Source organism: Oenanthe melanoleuca, chromosome 14, assembly GCF_029582105.1.
Source record: "Oenanthe melanoleuca isolate GR-GAL-2019-014 chromosome 14, OMel1.0, whole genome shotgun sequence".
Classification (NCBI taxonomy): Eukaryota; Metazoa; Chordata; class Aves; order Passeriformes; family Muscicapidae; genus Oenanthe; species Oenanthe melanoleuca.
Genome location: NC_079348.1, coordinates 11,798,776 through 11,809,438, shown reverse-complemented (window position 1 = coordinate 11,809,438; position 10,663 = coordinate 11,798,776). Strand labels below are relative to the sequence as shown.

At 41.8% G+C, this 10,663-nt stretch overlaps 1 protein-coding gene across 28 annotated transcripts in view; it reads left to right on the top strand.

Annotated features, from left to right (window-relative positions):
- Positions 1-1,471, top strand: part of RBFOX1 (RNA binding fox-1 homolog 1) — a 1,071,989-nt gene extending 1,070,518 nt beyond the window's left edge. For all 28 annotated transcript variants that reach the window (XM_056503454.1, XM_056503462.1, XM_056503455.1 and 25 more), the window contains one exon: positions 1-1,471. This exon is cut by the window's left edge. The gene's annotated coding sequence lies outside the window, so the exon portion shown is untranslated.
- The last annotated feature ends 9,192 nt before the right edge of the window (positions 1,472-10,663 follow it).

Below are 10,663 nucleotides of genomic sequence, written 5' to 3'. Positions count from 1 at the left end.
TTGCAATCATTGAGTAGAGATAATCATGGTATTTTCATCAGCTTGGTACTTTTTGAAACATGACTGTGTCGTGTAAACAATCTGCAATTTTTCAAGGCGTGACGACTCGCCCCCCCCAATTTCAACTTCCAAACCCCACCGTTCAATTTCCAAGCCCCATGCTCGATTTACAACCCAGACTGAGGCAGTTCTGCTCGGTCTTGGGCCCAAGATGACTTTTGCACCTGGGACAAAAGCAGGAGCTTCTCCCACCCCAGCACTCCTGGGACGAGGCGCCGGTCGCGCCCCGGAAACGCTTCCAGGCACCACTGAAAAATTGCAGTTTGTCTGTGCATATGTTTGGACTCTTTCCATGTTGTCCTGTTTACAAGTTAACCTAAGTTGGGGTGTTTGTCACGGGTCTTCTTGGTTTTGTATTTAAATAAATAACGCGGCAAAGCGCCCCGCCAGGGGTTTGCTGCAGGTAGTTATATCCTCATGTGTAACGTGCTGCCTCCCGGCCAGCACCTTAGTAAATGATCAACTCACCGCTGTGAACCTGCCAACTTGCTATAACAACTCTGCTTTAAAAAAAGTGTTTGTGATCAGGCTTTCTCTTTGTCATCGTATGTGCATGCAGAATGATCAGTTGAACAATAACCATCAATAAAGTTTCACAAGATTTGAAAACGAAGTTTCTGTAGCATTTATATCTAAGGATGATAAATAAATTATCTTTAAAATTGAAACAGAGAGAGAAAGAGACTATATTAATCGATGAAAAATGGGGCAGTAACATATATTTATACTGGTGAGGGAATGAACTGAAATTTATTAAGAGTTCGATCCCCACATTTATTATGTAAGATATGCAAAACAAGCCTCCTATTAATAAAAAAGAAAAAGTAAATTTTGTTTAAACACCGTGATGAAAGCAAATTGAAAAATGTTTACCAAATGTTTCCAATTTAAAGTGTGGATGAGACATCTTTTTTGGAATTGCACACACAAAATGTCTAATGTAGAGAATAACAGAATTTATTTGCAATTTTAATTTTCCTGAGATGGCTTTACAGCTCCCACTCTCCAAATGATTATATGGCGTTTTAGTCTATTAAAATTATCTTGAAAGGTTGAGGGTGCAGCCCATATTAGAAAATATTTTGTTTATAAAACTCCTACAGTACTCCTAGTAGTCATTTTAAAATGTATGTCTGAAATAGTTATGTAAGAAAAGCATTTGAAATTTTTTTACAATATATATTGGGAATGTTTTCACTTATATAAATAACTACTGATAATATGACTTATGAAAAAATTATTACTACCATATGTGGAATATAGTGACTTCTAAACAGATTTAAAAAAAGACAAAACCCTACAAACCCAGAAAATGTGTATATCTGTCTTTAGAAATTAGTGTTTATATCACAACCGTGATTTGTGAATAAAGAAAAATGGTTTGTAATATCAAAATAAAAGCTTAGTCTGAAAAGGTACAACTCCGTTGGTGTTCCAAGTCATTTTGCTCTCCTGCTGGCAGCGTGGGTGCCAGGGCTGTGCCCGTGGGGCTGGGGGTGTTCCTGCTGGGGCTGGGTCCCCGTGTGCCAGCCCTGCCTGTGGGCTGTGAGGGGCTGCTGTCCGTGCGTCTGTCCCTCTGTCCGTGTGTGCACCTACAGTGGCCACCACAGTCCAGGACAGCCAGCATGGCCCTGGCTTCAAGGTTTGCTGCCAAAGATGCCAAATTCCACCACCAGCATCAGCTGTGCTGTTCAGGCAACGCTGCATGACACGTGGGGAATGACTGGGGTTTGTTCATAGGGGTGGGAAAAGCATCTTCCAAATCCCAGTTATCCCTCCATGGATGTTTCACATCTTGGCCACTGTCCTTCCATGGACAGCAGACTGCTGTTCCAGAGGCTCCTCCTGTCACTGCCAAGCTTGTTGCCCAACAAATAAATACACAAGAAAGGTGTCCACATGCTGTAGTTCCAGGCATGCCCCTCAGCCCAGCATGAGGCTGGTGAGGGTAAAGTGCCTTGGCCGTGTCACATGCATGCCAGCAGAATTATGTGACTTTTTTACCTGAGTTCCCATTGTACTCTATTTAGCAGAGCAAGACAAGACACAGAGAAGGGATTCAGTATTGCTTGGGCTGCAGTTTAGCAGGAAGTTTTTTTCTCCCAAGTGCCTGAATCCTTTCAGGAAGCTGAAGAGAAGAAACCCTGATATTTGGCAGGGATGGTGGGGAGATATTATGCTGTGCTTAATTTATATCTTTGTGTGACATACAAGCACTAGGTGCACTCTCCTGCACATCAGGGGTGATGGATGCATTGCCCTGCTGGGTGGATGGAATGGCTCAGGTGGTAACACTGGGTGAGATTTGGGCTGAAGGCAGGTGAGAAGCATCGTGGCAGATAAACACAAGTGGGACACACAGACACGCATGGAGAACCTGAAATGCCACATGATTTTTATGTGGTTGGATTCATCTGCTTTTGTCTGCTATCATTACTTGTGTCTAATGCAGCAGTGCTTCCTTTCTTGGCCAAGCAGCCAACAAATGCTAAATTAATAATAACTTTGTATTTCTTGGACAATTGGCCAGAGAATAAGGAAAGCACCACATGTTACCAGAAGACAAAAGGCAGTCATCTTTGAAGGGTATTTTTATTCCAATTATTTAAAGTTCCTATACAGCTTTAATTGTCTAGCCAAGAATAAATTGAAGCTTTATAGGAGATCTTAGAGCTGTCCCAGTGTTGGATGTCCTGTACTACTCTGTCCCTGGTCATCCTTTTGGTCATTCAAGTTATTAGCTTCTAATTTGGGTAAAATTTTAGGATTCTATTTTTTTAACTAGAATTTAATTTTCTTAAACTTTCTGGGAAACCTTGTCTTCAGTTTCAATTGCTGTCATCTCATATTGCTGTTTCTTGCCTCAAGTGATTTTTTTGCAAGTTTGACGTGTTCCTCTTGCCACATTTTTTCAGTTTTACAGTACAGATGCATGAGGAAAAAAAGGCTGTGCAAATCATTTCCTCCCTAAAGTAGAGCTGAAATATCATCATTTTGGTAGGTGTAAGAGAGAGGAGAAAAAAGAAGAAAAAAAGTAAAATACAAAGTAACCTTGTTTCAGTGGGAAGAGAAGATTCGAGTGGGAGGTGAGATCAGAAGGGAGACAATGATTTTGGGAGGTCTTTGAAGAATTTATGAAAGTATCATCAAAAAGAGTCATTTTCCAGTATTATAAAAGTTTATCTTGATGCTTCATTTGTACCTAAAGGGCATATGCTTCACCTCTCACTGTAACAGGAGCTTTATGCTGAGCATTTTCAGACTTTCCAGGCAGCTTTCATGCCTCTCCAGCACTTCCCCAGTGCTCTGCATACCAATAATTGTCTCTCAGCACTTCACAAAAAGCACAGTGGACATGGACTAGGATCAGAGGAGGAGATGGGCAGCACATGCCAGTGTACCAGCAACTTGAATCTCTTCCTCAGGTAAGGCGGAGATTAGCACAGGGAGGTGAAATATTAGAAGTACTTTAGTTCCAAGATCTCATCATTGTTGTCTCACTTGGAAAACAGAGGTTTTTATTTCATGCTGTATTTAATTCTGCAGGTCTATTTCCTATATGCACATGAAGGATGAGTGCCAAGCAATGGCAGTGTAGTTGTAGCAGGGATGTGACTCCCTGGCTGGGTCCAGCTCCTGCCTGGCAGCAGGGCAGTGGAACTCACAGGTTGCACAATTCTGAAGGGCAGACACTTAGAATTATATCCTGGAAACAACAATGCCATTTGAGGTGTCCAGGCAGGCAGCACCCAGGGCCAGAAGCTGCTGCTCAGCTCTTGTTTTTCTCTCTATAGTGGATGCTGCTGCTCTTCAGATTCCTACACAACATCCTGCCAGGGCACTCAGGGTAGGTGACCTTGCCTTGTGAGGTTTGCAGTGCCTGGCAAGGGCACAAAGAATGAGTTTTGGGTGGAAGGGAAGGTGGAGGTGATTGCCATGCCCACTGACATCATGTTCAAGGTATTCACAAAAGGATGTGGGAGGTTGCTTTTAAAAGTCTCCTCTTGGCTCAATTTATACAGGAATTTTTTTCCACATGGAGTTGTCATGAGTATATTGGGTTAGGTTATTCTCATTTCTTCTGTGAAAGACCTTCCATTTCATTTAAATATTTAATCAGTTGGAAACACTTCTACAATTTCTGCTGGCTGGGGCTCTGCCCTGGATTCCAACCCCTGTTCCACATCACAGTGAATAAAACCTGCCTCCATGACCCTCCTGCTTGGTTAAAGGGGATCAGGGACAGTGGAGTGTCCCTTCTCCATCCCACGGGACAGACTGGCTTCATGTAGTTCCTATTCCAAAAGGGATTTACTGCTGAAAAGCCAAACTGGAGAGAAGTTTGTTGTGAAGTTGCTTTAGAGCCCTCCAGCCTTCTTCCTGCTCAGCCCTGCTGGGCTGGGTTTGCTCTGTTAGCTGTGATTTACCCTTCAGAGCCTGGGCAGCCTCTGTGCCTGGCCAATTAATGATTTCTCTCTTCAGCAGCAGGCCTGTGAGTCAGGAGTTCAGGATGCAGGAAAACTGTTGAATAAAACATGAGTGAATGCAAAAATAATAATTTAATGGACATTATGAAAGGACAGTAAACCAAACAGTTCAGTCCAATGGATGATGTATAACATCTAAACAAATATGACAACTAATTAAGGATTAGGTTCTGCGTTTTGGATGACAGGCCTTATAAAAATGAGCAGCTAGGTTATGTTGGGGGGAAAAAAAAGCTGCATTTTGCAAATGTCAGGCAGACAGCTCAGTAAGCAGAAAAGCTCAGTTATCCAATTAAAATAAATGTGCAGTGTTCTCAATATAAAAAGCTAAAGCATCCTTATGTCGAGGAGTTAAGATGCTGAAATATAAGTGGAACAAAAAGTGCTCTCTATAAAGATTAATATAATCTATCAAGATTAACATTTTGCATGCTGGCAAAGGCAGATAGTAATGTGTTTCAATTCCTGAAATTGGAAACATTAGACTAAGATCAGTACCAATTTAAACCCCAGGTAACCCCAAATATTGAATTAAATTAATTATTACAGCCACAAAGGGCTAATAACTTGCCCTGATGGCTTCTGTGGGAAATAGATATTTACAGTAGGTGCTCTCCTATTCCCCATAGTCCTCCCTGGTACTTCATGTGAAATGTAATTACAAGTTGCATAAATGCAATTTAGGAAAAAGTCTTCCACGAGAAATAATTCTGATTTATTCAGGAGTTTGATTCCTGTCCTAAGAAAGAATAAGGCTGGTTTGAACAGTGTCATGTGCATGGGGTGTCAGGGAGAGGCCATAAAGTTTCAAGGCCACCAGCAGGGGACATAGTTAAACCTAATTTTTTTGTTGCTTTCTAACAAAAGGAGATTATTGTATAACAGTGGAAAGCAAGCAGTAGGGAAGGACCACAAAACCAATTAAACGAGGTTGCACTTGATTTGTAGGGAAAAAAAAAAGATTCCACTATCTACACTTCCAGCAGAGCATATGGGTTTTTTTAAGCTAAGATTTAAACCTGCCCTTTGATGCAGGTCTTCCAAATAAGAATTTCTAAGGCTGCAAACGTGTCACAAAATTTCAAGAAGGATATTCAGTTCAAGGTATTTTCACCAGAATTAACATGAAGCGTATGGATTTTCTGGTGGTTTATAAAGCAGAAAGCAGAACATTATTACTAGGAGGGAGGCTTTACCAGAGTATTAAAATGAAATTCAAGTTTGCGAGGTGCCTGCCATATAAAATAAAATCTGTCAAATGTTGAAGTGAGAGGTGATATCTTAGCTCTGCAGTGCTTGAGAAAACATGGAAGATCATGGCTGTAACACTCCCACCTCTGTTTGATTTCGCCACCCACAGATTTGCCACCTTTTTAATGAAGTGAGCAGTTGCACTTGCAGCTCTGAGTGCCTCTGCTGTCCTCACCTTTGTTCTTCTAGAAGCAATGTTTCACATCTTCTTGGCCACAGCTTTTGATGTTCACCCAGAAGGGCAATGATCCAGCTCCCTATTATTTGAGAAGAATGATGGCCCAGGGATACAGACATTGTTAATTCACAGACTCAGCTGATGAGCTCTGTAGCTGAGGTCTCATCACAGACTTGAAATTTCTGGGGCCCTCTTGCTCCACAGTTAAAAAGCAAACAAAGTTCTTTCAGGAAAAATAGCAAGCAAAAGAAAAAATAGTTTTATCTGTGAAGCTGAAAAGCAGCTTTTATTGGCAGTTCTCTTACACTAAGAATAAAGAGAGAAATATGCATGTTGCTACAGCTGGTAAATTCTGCCAGAGAGACAAGAAATTCCTCTGGGATGTCTCTAGATTCTGGTACATGTATTTTTTTTTTTTTTTTTTTTTTTTTTTTTTTTTTTTTTTTTTTTGACATGACCCTCTGTTAGTTCACTCTATAAGAATTCAACATTTCCCCCTGTCTTCCCCCAGTGTTGTCCCCTAATCTGTGATTCCCATGGCAAGAACCATCTATAACCTTTGGAATTTGTGCCCTGGGATTAAGAGGAGGGCAGGCATCACCAGAGCGTGCTGCACCAGCCCTCCACTCTGAATCCACTCTGAAATTTTCTACCTCTGGAAAATAAGAAGTGGCAACATGAATATGATAAGCAGAGCAACATGGCCTACTTTCTGATAATCTTCTTTTCTAGCTTTATTCTCGGTGGCTTTGAGGGGAAGTCACTACGGAAATCGTTTTGCCCAGTGCCAAAATAATGGAAATACATGCAAATTTGTGCTCTCCCCAAGTTGTCTGTCTCTTTGTCCTTTAGTCAGCCTGATCCTGCCACCACTCTATAGAATTTCATACCTGTGTGGAGCCCAGCATAGGACTGGGGACAGGAAAATAGGATAGCATTACTGGAACACCCTAAGGAACAAATCCCCAGTGAAACGAATTCTTGTAAGACAACTGGAGATTTGGGAAAGTGAAAACCAAATAACTTACTTCTGTTGAAGGAGTTAGGTGCCAACAGACACCATGGTTAGCAATAATCTGCCCAAACTGAGGGGGGATCTTCAGAATACTGAAGAATGCCAAAGTACAGACAGGATTATTTGAAAGCCCCCAAATGCCTTTTTTTTATGTTTTCAAATACTTTTAGACAAAGTACTCCCAGGATTTTAAGAGACTGAAGTCACCTGAATAGGTGTGGTCCAATCTTGGGAGACTTCTTTGTCTAGAACTTTCACAAAGGATAGTTTCAACTTGTTTGTTTGTTTGTTTGTTTGTTTGTTTGTTTTAATTGTGAGAATTCTGCACTTTTTCTACAAATACTAAAGTTCTTCTCCCTTCTAATTTCACTCCTAAACTTAAACTTCATTTTCTCCTCTATATTGTCAGAATTGCTTTCAGAGATTAAAACAAGCAAATAAATAAATAGGAAAGAAAAAAAGGAAAAAGAAGATATGTTGGCAATGCTGCAGGTCTGCAAAGGAACATAGCACTGAGGTAAAGGAAGGCAGGTTGCTGAGTGAACAGGTCCCAGGAATTTTAAACAACCTTAAGGCTGCTGAAAAGAAAGGTCATAAGGTCTCTGGTGTTTGTGAACATGCTGCAGAAAAGCAGACACATTAAAAGTGAAAGTTTTCCATTCTCTGTTTTGTAAGCACGAGCAGGCAACACATCAACAGTGTATTTTAATCAGAGAAGAGCTAAGAGTTTAAATTTGCTCCTATGCAGGGCTCACCCCAGAGCACATAAGGTGATCTGATTTCTGTAAATTCAGGAACGGATTTTTTTTTTTTTTTTTCTTTTTTTTTAAAGTTAGGGCTAAAAATCTTTTACCAGGAAGACAGAATTTCAGGATTTTAGAATGAACTAATTAAAAGCCTGGTTTGGGGCAGCTATGTACATTTTGTATGAGTCACAGGCTAGCTTTATTTTGATTTTTGTCCATCATATTTCATTCACTAGTAACTACTAGTTACTTAGAAAAAAAGAGTTTTGAACTCACTGAAAGCATTTCACTCTTTTGTTTAAAACTGCACTAAAGCAGGAAAACTCAAACTGTCCTGCCCCTCCTGTGCTGAGCTCCTGGAGTAGATGGGGTTGGGCAGCTGCAGATGAGCCCCACCAAACCCAGCCTTGCCCTGCTTAAACAGGGACAAGCACCTGCACAGGGCTGGGTCAAACAGCCAACCCCACTAAATCATGGTGCAATGGGATAAATGCACTGAGGCACAGCAGTGCATCAGCCCAGGGTCACCCAGGCTCTCAGGGACGTGCCTGGGGGGCAGCTCTGCAGCAGGGCTGGGTTGCCACAGGCAGGCACAGGCTGTGACCTGGGGGGTTCAGGGTGTCTGACATGCCTGGTACCCCCAGGTGTGTCACCTTGCTGGAAGGCCACAGCTGCTGAAGCACAGAGCCATGGCAATCCTTTGTCCCAAATGAACAATGGAATTACAGCTGCTCCTCTCCCATCACTGGTGCCAGACCCTCTGTGCAATGGGGAGTGGGGGCTGCTCACTGCCTTTTCCATGTTGCTGCACAGAGAATTTACCTTTTAGCCCTCACCTTGAAGAAAACATAGAATTGAGGATTTTCTCCCTCTGAGATGCATTCCTCCACATGCACAAATTAATTAAATGTTTTTTGACCTTACGCTTTCCTGAACATTTTGTGTAATAGCCCAGCCTAGGTAAGTTATTTAAGAGGAATTGAAAACTGAATTTTCCTAGAATCTCAACTAGTGAAAGCAAATCAACTCTTCTGTGCATGTGATGATAATGTGGAGGAAAAGGACAAAGATTACGTGGGAGAAGGAAACCAACAGTCTTGTCAGGAAGTTTAGAGGCTTAACTCTTCAAGTCACTTTTAATTATCTCACCCTGACTAGAAAAATTGCAAGTAGCTTGTAGCTGATAGAAAAATTACCACAGGACACTCCTTCCTTGCATAGCAATAAAAGAAACGTGCTAAAGAGTGATACAGAACAATGCAGAGGACTTTTTACTGCTAGTGAAAGGTACAGTGCCATGCCCTCATCTATGACAAGTTCTGCATCTTTCAGATTTAACTTAAAACTGAAAAAGCCTCAAGATGGGCCATGCAGAGGTTTGGGAAATCCCCCAGGAAGGGCATCTGTAAAACATCTGGGACTTCCCCCTACATATGGAGCTGCTTGCTGCTAAGATGGCTTTACTGAAAATATTGGTGAAGTTTTAAAGATTACTTCTGAAAGAGAGCAACTGTGATTACACTGGTTTCAGTAGTAATTGCATTCCTATGGTGCAGCTTATGAAGGTTTTCTGAGATCTCACTTCTGTATTTCATCCAGGAGAAGCAGTTTGCCTAAATAACTCAACTCAGTGGGATGTTTTCGTTGCTGTATTTCTTCTTAAAACTTTTATTTTTTGCTTTTTTTTTTTTTTTTTTTTTTTTTGTTTTGTTTTGTTTTGTTTTGTTTTGTTTTGTTTTTTACAATTCCTAAGATGAAACAAGGAGCTTAAGAAGATTAGACCGCAAGTAATGATTTAAAGAACATAACACAGCTGGGGAACAGACCCTAACAAAACATATAAAAGAAGCCCCCAAAGATTCCTGCTCTCCCTTATAATAACCTGACTTTAAATGGCAGGAGTTCCTTTGGGCTCATTTTTAAGTGGTTATAATAGTTATCTTTCAAGAGAAATCTGGGGATAAGGGATGGACAGGCAGAAGGGAGATCCAACCCCCTTACAGAGCCATTCTTCTCAGAGAGTGCCTCCACCAGTGCTGGGAGCTTTGTGCAAAGTCATTTTAAGTGGAATAAAGACCTGTCTGTAGCCACCTCCTCTTCCACAGGCAGGTTCATGTGCCTGGTGGAGAGCACAAAGGCACTTGCATTTCCCTCCTTGCAGCCAAGCCATGTGGCAAACACAGCCATTAGGCTTTCAAAGCCTTTGTTCTTAGCCCCTGACTGATATCTAGCACTGTGACAGGCATGAGTTTTCCCCTTATTCAGCATGAAATTAACTTGACGTGCTCAAAGCAGCAGAGCTATCAAGCCTGGATCGTAACCAGCATCAGCTTCTTTGGGGGAATCTCCCCAGCCCAGCCCCAAAATGTGCTCTGTGCATTCCAGGGGTCCCAGGGACAGCCCCAGCCAGCCCACACAGAGGGGCAGGGCAGGGATGGATGTTCCCCTGCCCTTCCCTGCCTCCCCTCAGCACCCCAGAGCTGCCACCAGCCAGCCCAGATGTGCAGTTTTAAATGTGCTGGTAATGAGTCAGTGCACCCACAGCCGCTTGGAGCTGGCGTTTGGAATCTTTAAGTGCCTTCTGGGAAGCTTTTAGGCTGAAACGTTGCTGTTAAGACACTGAAATATTAGCAAATCTTGCAAACGACACAAGTTGTAATGTTGCTCGTTTGTGTGGAGCTGCATGCTGTGCTAATGACCCGGTGACTGGATTTGCTGCTTTGGAAAGCAGAGCTCTGTGCTGTAAAACTTTCATCTAACTTGAGCTGCCTCTCTCTTAACGAATTTTTTATTTGTTTACTTGTTGTTTCAGTAGAATTTAAAAGCAGCAATTAAAAAAATCCAGCCAACCAAACCCTCACCCTCTAACAAGAAAGTTGCCTTAATTCAAGATCTAATATAATGATGGGGAAAACATTGTGCTCTG